The 7,500-nt window shown below is 35.1% G+C and overlaps 1 long non-coding RNA gene across 1 annotated transcript in view; it reads right to left on the minus strand.

Annotated features, from left to right (window-relative positions):
- The window catches only part of LOC135203801 (uncharacterized), a 1,058,044-nt gene that overhangs the window by 720,354 nt on the left and 330,190 nt on the right, over nt 1–7,500 (minus strand). The gene's annotated exons all lie outside the window — the stretch shown is intronic.

The raw sequence follows: 7,500 nt of genomic DNA on the forward strand, positions 1-7,500 counted from the left end.
CAGTTTGCAAAAATGTGTATATATAAGACCTTCCCTAAAATTTATCTATATATATATATATATATATTATATATATATATATATAGCTATACAAAATATATGTATATATAAAAGTATATAAAAGAAGAGCCAACAATGAAATTATTCCAGGTTCAATTATAATCTAAACAACTCATTACTCTTAAATAATGCCATTTAATTTACCAACAAGAATCTAGAATCTAGAAGAGCAAGGTACTCTTTCAGTGGCTTGTTTATAATTAAATTTAAAATACTGCAACACTGCAGTACGAATAAAAAAGTTTCAACTTCGTAATTTTGTAACGAAACAACGGTCGCAATTGGTACATTTATTTTCCTTAGTTCCCGTTGAATGGACAAGAGTTTATTTTAACTCTACGCTTACTATACTTCGCATTTCACTACCGGAGATCCATTACACATGTAGCAAGTGTTTCTGGGAACATTTAATCGACATTTCTAACGTTCTTTTACAGACAAGACTTAAACCCTATTTAAACTGCTCATTAAATTGATGCAGTTAAATTATAGACAGCTGTACAATACTTTTTCTGTAGACTGTATTATGAAATAAAAAAACTATTAAAAATAAATAACTGACAAAGCAAACAATTATCATGCCAGCAACCAATCAACTGAAACTACCCCCTTCCAGGTAGCACATTGGTGCCATTCCTAATTTACAAAATATTTTAATGAACTGGTAGGATCTACAAGGTAATCTATCAGGCGAAGGGCGGGGAGCATATATACAATAATATATCACTGGACGGACATATATCAAAACCATCGGTGCTAACTTCATACCTGTTACAGAAAAACACTACTAATTAAGCTTGGGGTTGCAGTTTTCTGTAAAAGAAAACTACTGAGATGGCTACATCCGCACTTTCTCAGTCCGCCCTCAGATCTTAAAAACTACTGAGGCTAGAGTTTCATAACAGCATTTTACGCTGTAAAGAAAACTCAATGGCACCGAAGAAACCTCAGCGCATTTTTTTTTTACTTGTTTACTGTAATAAAGAAATATTTGAATGCATTCCTGTTATGAGAAAGTAAAATAGAAATTACATTTTCGGCATTGCTCTCAGTCTAACATTTTTATCTGTACATCAGCTGGAACATGAGCTTTGATACCGCCGAGAGGATAAAACATATGTTGCAATTTATGTCATTTTGCAATTTATGTCATTCAATAGAAAAGAACATTTTATAGCTTATTTACACCCTCCATATTCGACTACATTAGTTTGTTTGTTTTTTGTTTTTCTGAACAACGTTACAAAAGCTACTTTGTTACCAAAAGTAATTGGAATTGGAATTGCAATATAAAATTTAGGCCAAAGGCCAAGCGCTGGGACCTATGAGTTCATACAGTGCTGAAAGGGAAACTGAAAGTACAAAGGTTTTAAAGGTGTAACCAGAAGAAATCTTCGGAATTACACTATGACACGACTGTTAAGAGAAGGTGAAAAGATGGAAGGTAGATATTTGAATAAACCACAGCATAGGGATTGAAAAGAGTTGCAGCAAGGGGCCGAATGGACGCTGCAAAGAACCTTGAGTAATGTCCACATAACGGTACCACCCCCGAGAGCATTGTCTTCTCATAGCAGCCCATAACTGCATTGATGTATCGTAGCTGTCAAATACTTTGCCAAGAATCCTTCCTCTCTGCACATTCGTCCGTGAATCCTTTCGCTTACCGTTTTTATAAACGTATTTATAAAATCATACTTCCATTGCGTACGATTAAATATATGTTGCCTTCCTCTGACAGGACGCTTCATATCCATTTTATGTTGCCGCAGACGCGCTTTTGATACTTATCGGCGTCCGTGCGCTTGCAGCAGGGAGCAGCGGATGGGAATACGAGGCCCGAATGCAGATTTAATGTATAACGAGAGAACGAAACATGCCGCGTTTACACGGCATCCGCATTAACGCTCTTATAATGTCTGAGGATACGCCCTGAGAAGTCTGAACCGTAAATGATCGAAGTCCGTGCTTATGTTTACGTTTGCGTATGTGCTATCCATCGCCTTTCTATCTATTTATTTATATATTAGGCAATGATATAGTAGCGACTAGAATATGCATGGCATGAATACAGAATTATGCGCGTTAATATTTGTGCTTGTATAAATAAGCGCACATTTTCAGCCATCTTATTGCCTTCTAGCCGTATAAGGCCAAGCGCTGAAATAGTATTTATTATTATTATTATTATTATTATTATTATTATTATTATTATTATTATTATTATTATTATTATTAATTATTATATTATTATTATCATCAGTAATAGTAGTAGTAGTTAGTAGTAAGATGTCTCTCTTAACCATAAGGACGATTTTCATTAAAAAAAAAAAAAAGGCCATTCTTTACATAAAAGCTTTCCAGATCTTAATCAATATTCAAACACCTAAAAACATCTTACCAAAATTATATAATCAACAGCTTTAATTATCAACTTGCTCTAAGGCCGAGACTTCCTTCCTGAAGGCAATTATTCAAAGTACAGAGGACCCAATGACGAAAACAACCAATTGTTCATACCAATACAACTCGAACCCAGGTTTCGACGTGATAATGGGGTGGCTGACACGAAACCACGCACCACACGAATCTCTGACAGGGTCTAGTGTCAGGGTCTAGTGTTTCGTGATGTTAAGTTGAAGAAAAAAATATTAAATTGTGTGTGGGTGGGAGTGGTGGGGGGGGGGATGTGACCTCTCTGAGCTCTGACTAACGTTTTATTTGTGTACGAAAACCGTACGTTACATAATAAAAAAAAATAAAAGTAAAACTGGGGCCTTATCTATGCGTATGCGAACAATGCTTCACTTTCAAAACATTTTCTTATGGAAATGAAGTGGATATACCCTACCTAGAACTCCATGAATATTCCACTCCAAATGGCCGATAAACAATTTTAAAACTGTTTATCATAAATGAAAACATATTCCAGCACAGGATGTAATACAAATGAATTTTTTGTACTCCCAAAGTATCAGAAAATACTATCAGTCTATTAATCTACCCAATAGTTCTTTCAACTACCAGACATCTAAAGGTTCTTGTCTTTATGATCTAGTGTTAATTTAATGTTACATCTGGTTTAGTAATAAAACAACTGATAACCTTAAAATAATTCGTTTAAAATATAAATACTTGGGGCTCAAATTAGTCTCTTGGGAGAGGATGTGGCTTTCTTTTCAGAGTTTGAGGATTAGTGTTTCTCGGTCAAGGATGATTACAAGCAATAATGTGAAGTGAAACGTCTTCCTTAATCAAAGGATGATGATATTTGTACTGTAACTGGATTAATTGAAGGAGAGGTGTTAGAGTTACACTCGAAGAACTAAGATCCTCGCTCTAGCCAAAAATGTCAAGAATCCTTTCTTATTCAATTCAAAGGACAAGATGAAGAACCTTACTGACTTCAACAAAAGACATAGAAAAAGAAGGAATAGGTCTAAGCATAAGATGAGGAGATTGTGTATCCCATTACTCCAAATACGATAATATCAGCGGGGGAAAATTATTCGCCAACGTCAAGTCTAAGAATGAAAACTGAGAAATAAACTTGCTCTGATCTAACCCTTATAAAGATGAATGCCTTATTTACTCAAGATGACGGTGGGGGCAGTTAGGTTCTTAATATAAGCCCGATTTAGAGAATGCTGAGAATTGTCCCTCTGGTTCAAATAAAAGAATGACAGCTAATGCGTACTGATTTAAGTGGGAATATCAGAGGGATGGGGAATACAAGGACAATGTCATTTTTTCATCAAGCAACTGCAATCTGAGAAAAACTTGACTCTTTCAAGGACGAGAGGATGAGGATGAGCACGCATAACCTTTAGCCACAGACTATGTAAACAATACAAAGTACATTAACTGGATAATAACATACAATAACTATACTAATGCTAATAAAGATGTCAGTATTAATAACCACTGTTATATCATGGTATACTGTTTTGTCTTGTAAACACTGAATTCAATCGATTAACAGTGGCCAAGCTCTAAATATTCCAGCAAAATGTTATGAGCTCCCGAGTTTAAGATCTAAAACTTTAATATTAATAAACTCTTATATAATATGGTTTGCTATTTAGTCCCGTAAGCACGAAATTCATTCAGGCAAAAGCTGGCCGAGCTATAAATATAAAGATAAAATTTTACGAGCTCCCGAGTTTAAAAATATATATTTTGATAACCTTACGAGATTGAGGCACAAAACGCATCGCCGTGCTTTTGAAACCAAGCAGAGGAAAGACTGTGATCTATTCATATCAACAGTCTCTCTGTTCTATATAAGCAATTCGTCCAATTCACGTGACTTTCCGTTCTTCCTGAAACTAAAAATACCGCACATCATTATCCTCGACGATAATTCTCTTGACCCAACAAGTAATGAACAAAGCACTAACACAAATGAATATAGAGCCACCCAGCTAAATCCATACAAATACAATAGATGCATTCGAAAACACGACCATATGAAAAGCCAGACAGTCAATCTTTGCAGTAATAAAACGAAAACCCAGCACTGCCTATTTCTAGAATTAACAACCGGAAAACGCCAAAACAACTCCCAATCGGGATTTGCATTCGAAACATAAAATGCGCCGCACACGTATGAGTTTTTTTGCCCTTTCTAACGGGATCGTAGGACGCCCATCAATCAACGAAACAATGGGTTCGGCTGCACTGCCAACAAAGGGATTTGACGTCAAGATCAAGGAAATGCAACTCACATCCTGCAGGAGCACAGCCTAAAATACATGGCGTTTGTTTGTTTGTTTGGTGCTTTTACGTTGCATGGAACCAGTGGTTATTCAGCAACGGGACCAACGGCTTTTACATGACTTCCGAACCACGTCGAGAGCGAACTTCTATCACCAGAAATACACATCTCTCACTCCTCAATGTAGATGGCGTTTGAAATGTCCTTCGACAAATGCATACCACGACGCTAATTACCTTAAAATTATACTGTAGTAAATTTTAATGTGTATAATAAGATAATAAACATTCATTAACATAATTAACATTGAATGTACCTCTAAATATGTTCATTTCTTTTTTATTTACTAAAAATATATCTCTTCATTCTGTATTTTCTATTATCTGCATGCGTATGTATGTACTTCAGTATTTCTAATCTCTTTGTATTTCTTATTATTTTCTGTTACTTCTTTCAAATGAACACCACATTCTCAGGAAGCTTGAATTTCTATTTATTATTATTATTATTATTAAGAAGATGACCCCTTATCTTCTTCTTCTTCTTAATAATAATAATAAAATAATAATAATAATAATAAAATAATAATAATAATAATAATAATAATAATAATAATAATAATAATAATCAATAATAATAATAATAATAATAATAATAATAATAATAATAATAATAATATATTTTGGTAAAAGACCCTCTTTTAGGCAAATACTGTTTAAGAGAATGGCAGAATTGAGCGAGTTGATTTTATATATTGTTTTTTCTATGCACTGATTACGACCCCTGCTTGACCTGAACCCGAGGTCCTGTGCTGTTAATAACAGTACACCAGAATCCTGTTTTAATTAAAGATCACCCTTTGCATTTTTATAATTCTTAGAAATTCCCAATATGAATATTGGCCATTTACTCGAAAACATCGCTGAGCCATCGTAGTGGATGATAAGAAAAATAGAAAAAATATATATATAAAATCAATTCGCTTAATTCTGTCATTCTCTTCAACAGTGTAATAATAATAATAACTTTTATATATATATATATATATATATATATAATATATATATATATATATATAATTTTTTTTCTTTTTTTGCTCTATCGGAGTCCTCCAATTCGACTGGGTGGTATTTATAGTGTGGGGTTCCGGGTTGCACCCTGCCTCCTTAGGAGTCCATCACTTTTCTTACTATGTGCGCCGTTTCTAGGAGTATTATTATTATTATTATTATTATTATTATTATTATTATTATTATTATTATTAACTGGTGTAACAATATAAATCAAAAGCAAATTCCTCGGGTAAGCAAGAATTCCTCTCTCACAGAATAACGTCTTCTTCCAATTATCATTCCGAGTCATAAAAATGAACATGCGACGTCGTACCTCTGAAAACAATATTCGACACGACATGAGAGACTACCGGGTGAAGGAAGAGGCAGAGCGCTTAATCAAAGCTCTCGCCGCCGGCCGAACCACAAACCTTCCTGGTGGTTCACTGACGAACACGGATGCCGCAGAGCGCGTGCTGCCGGAATAACTCGACATACCATGAATCATGTGTTATGAACTATACCGGGTTATTATAATATTCTGAGTTTCTTAACCACGCTCAGAAGATCTCTTGAGTCGTGTGCGATTCAACAGGTAATTCTTGTCCCTTAAAATTTTCTAAATGCATAGTAGCATATACTTATACGTGTATAACTGAGTCACGAAAATTTGGAACGTGATGAATATATAAATAGAGGTAGAAGCCACGAAGACTGCTAAGTAAAGGACCCAGAGTCGAAAGATCTCGCAGCTCTCCACTGTTGCACTTTTCTTCGTGGCTTCTACCTTTATTCATACTTATACATGAGTACACAGTACGTAAAATACGTCCTCACATATTTTCTTTGATTTCTTCATGGATCAGAATACAATCACTGGCTTGAAAAGATTCATCAGTAGTTAACAAGATCAGAGAGAGAGAGAGAGAGAGAGAGATAGAGAGAGAGAGAGAGAGAGAGAGAGAACAACGATTACGTACTGATTTTTGTAAACAAAAGCTTCACAGACAAAAAAATGAGAGAGAGAGAGAGAGAGAGAGAGAGAGAGGAGAGAGATAAGATTACATACCAATTTTTGTACACATAATCTTCACAGCCAAAAGAACAAAAAACCATAACATGCAGAAAAACTCAGAAAAACCCGGGATATGAAACACAGCGTGATGCCTAATCTCTTATTCTGTTTCAGCCGCAAATCCTAAGCTAACCAAAATCACCGCAAGGGTGGTTTTCTTTACCCAGGCCCCTCCCCAACATCGCAGCCGACCCCCCAACCCCCCCCCCCCCCCATTTCTCCTCCTACTCCCTCTTCCATCCTTGCAAAATCTCATTTTTCATCCACGTGTTTCTGGAGATTTCTAATACTCCCTTCAAACGGAATTATTCACATTAGAATCACTTTGTGTTACGACTCCTCTGAGGAAGTAAATATGTTACACACACGCTCGGCAATCGGAGAGAAGTCATGCATTTTTAAAATGAAGCCACCAGTTAGTTCCCCAAAACTGAGAGAAATGTTATTGCAGGAAGGTGGGAAATGATACTGTAAAGTAGCTACAGCTGTGTGTGTGTAAGTATGTATATGTATATACATATATATAAACATACATACACACACACAGCTATATACATATATATATATATATATATATATATATATATATATTATAT

Source organism: Macrobrachium nipponense, chromosome 24 (genome assembly GCF_015104395.2).
Source record: "Macrobrachium nipponense isolate FS-2020 chromosome 24, ASM1510439v2, whole genome shotgun sequence".
NCBI classification, from domain to species: domain Eukaryota; kingdom Metazoa; phylum Arthropoda; class Malacostraca; order Decapoda; family Palaemonidae; genus Macrobrachium; species Macrobrachium nipponense.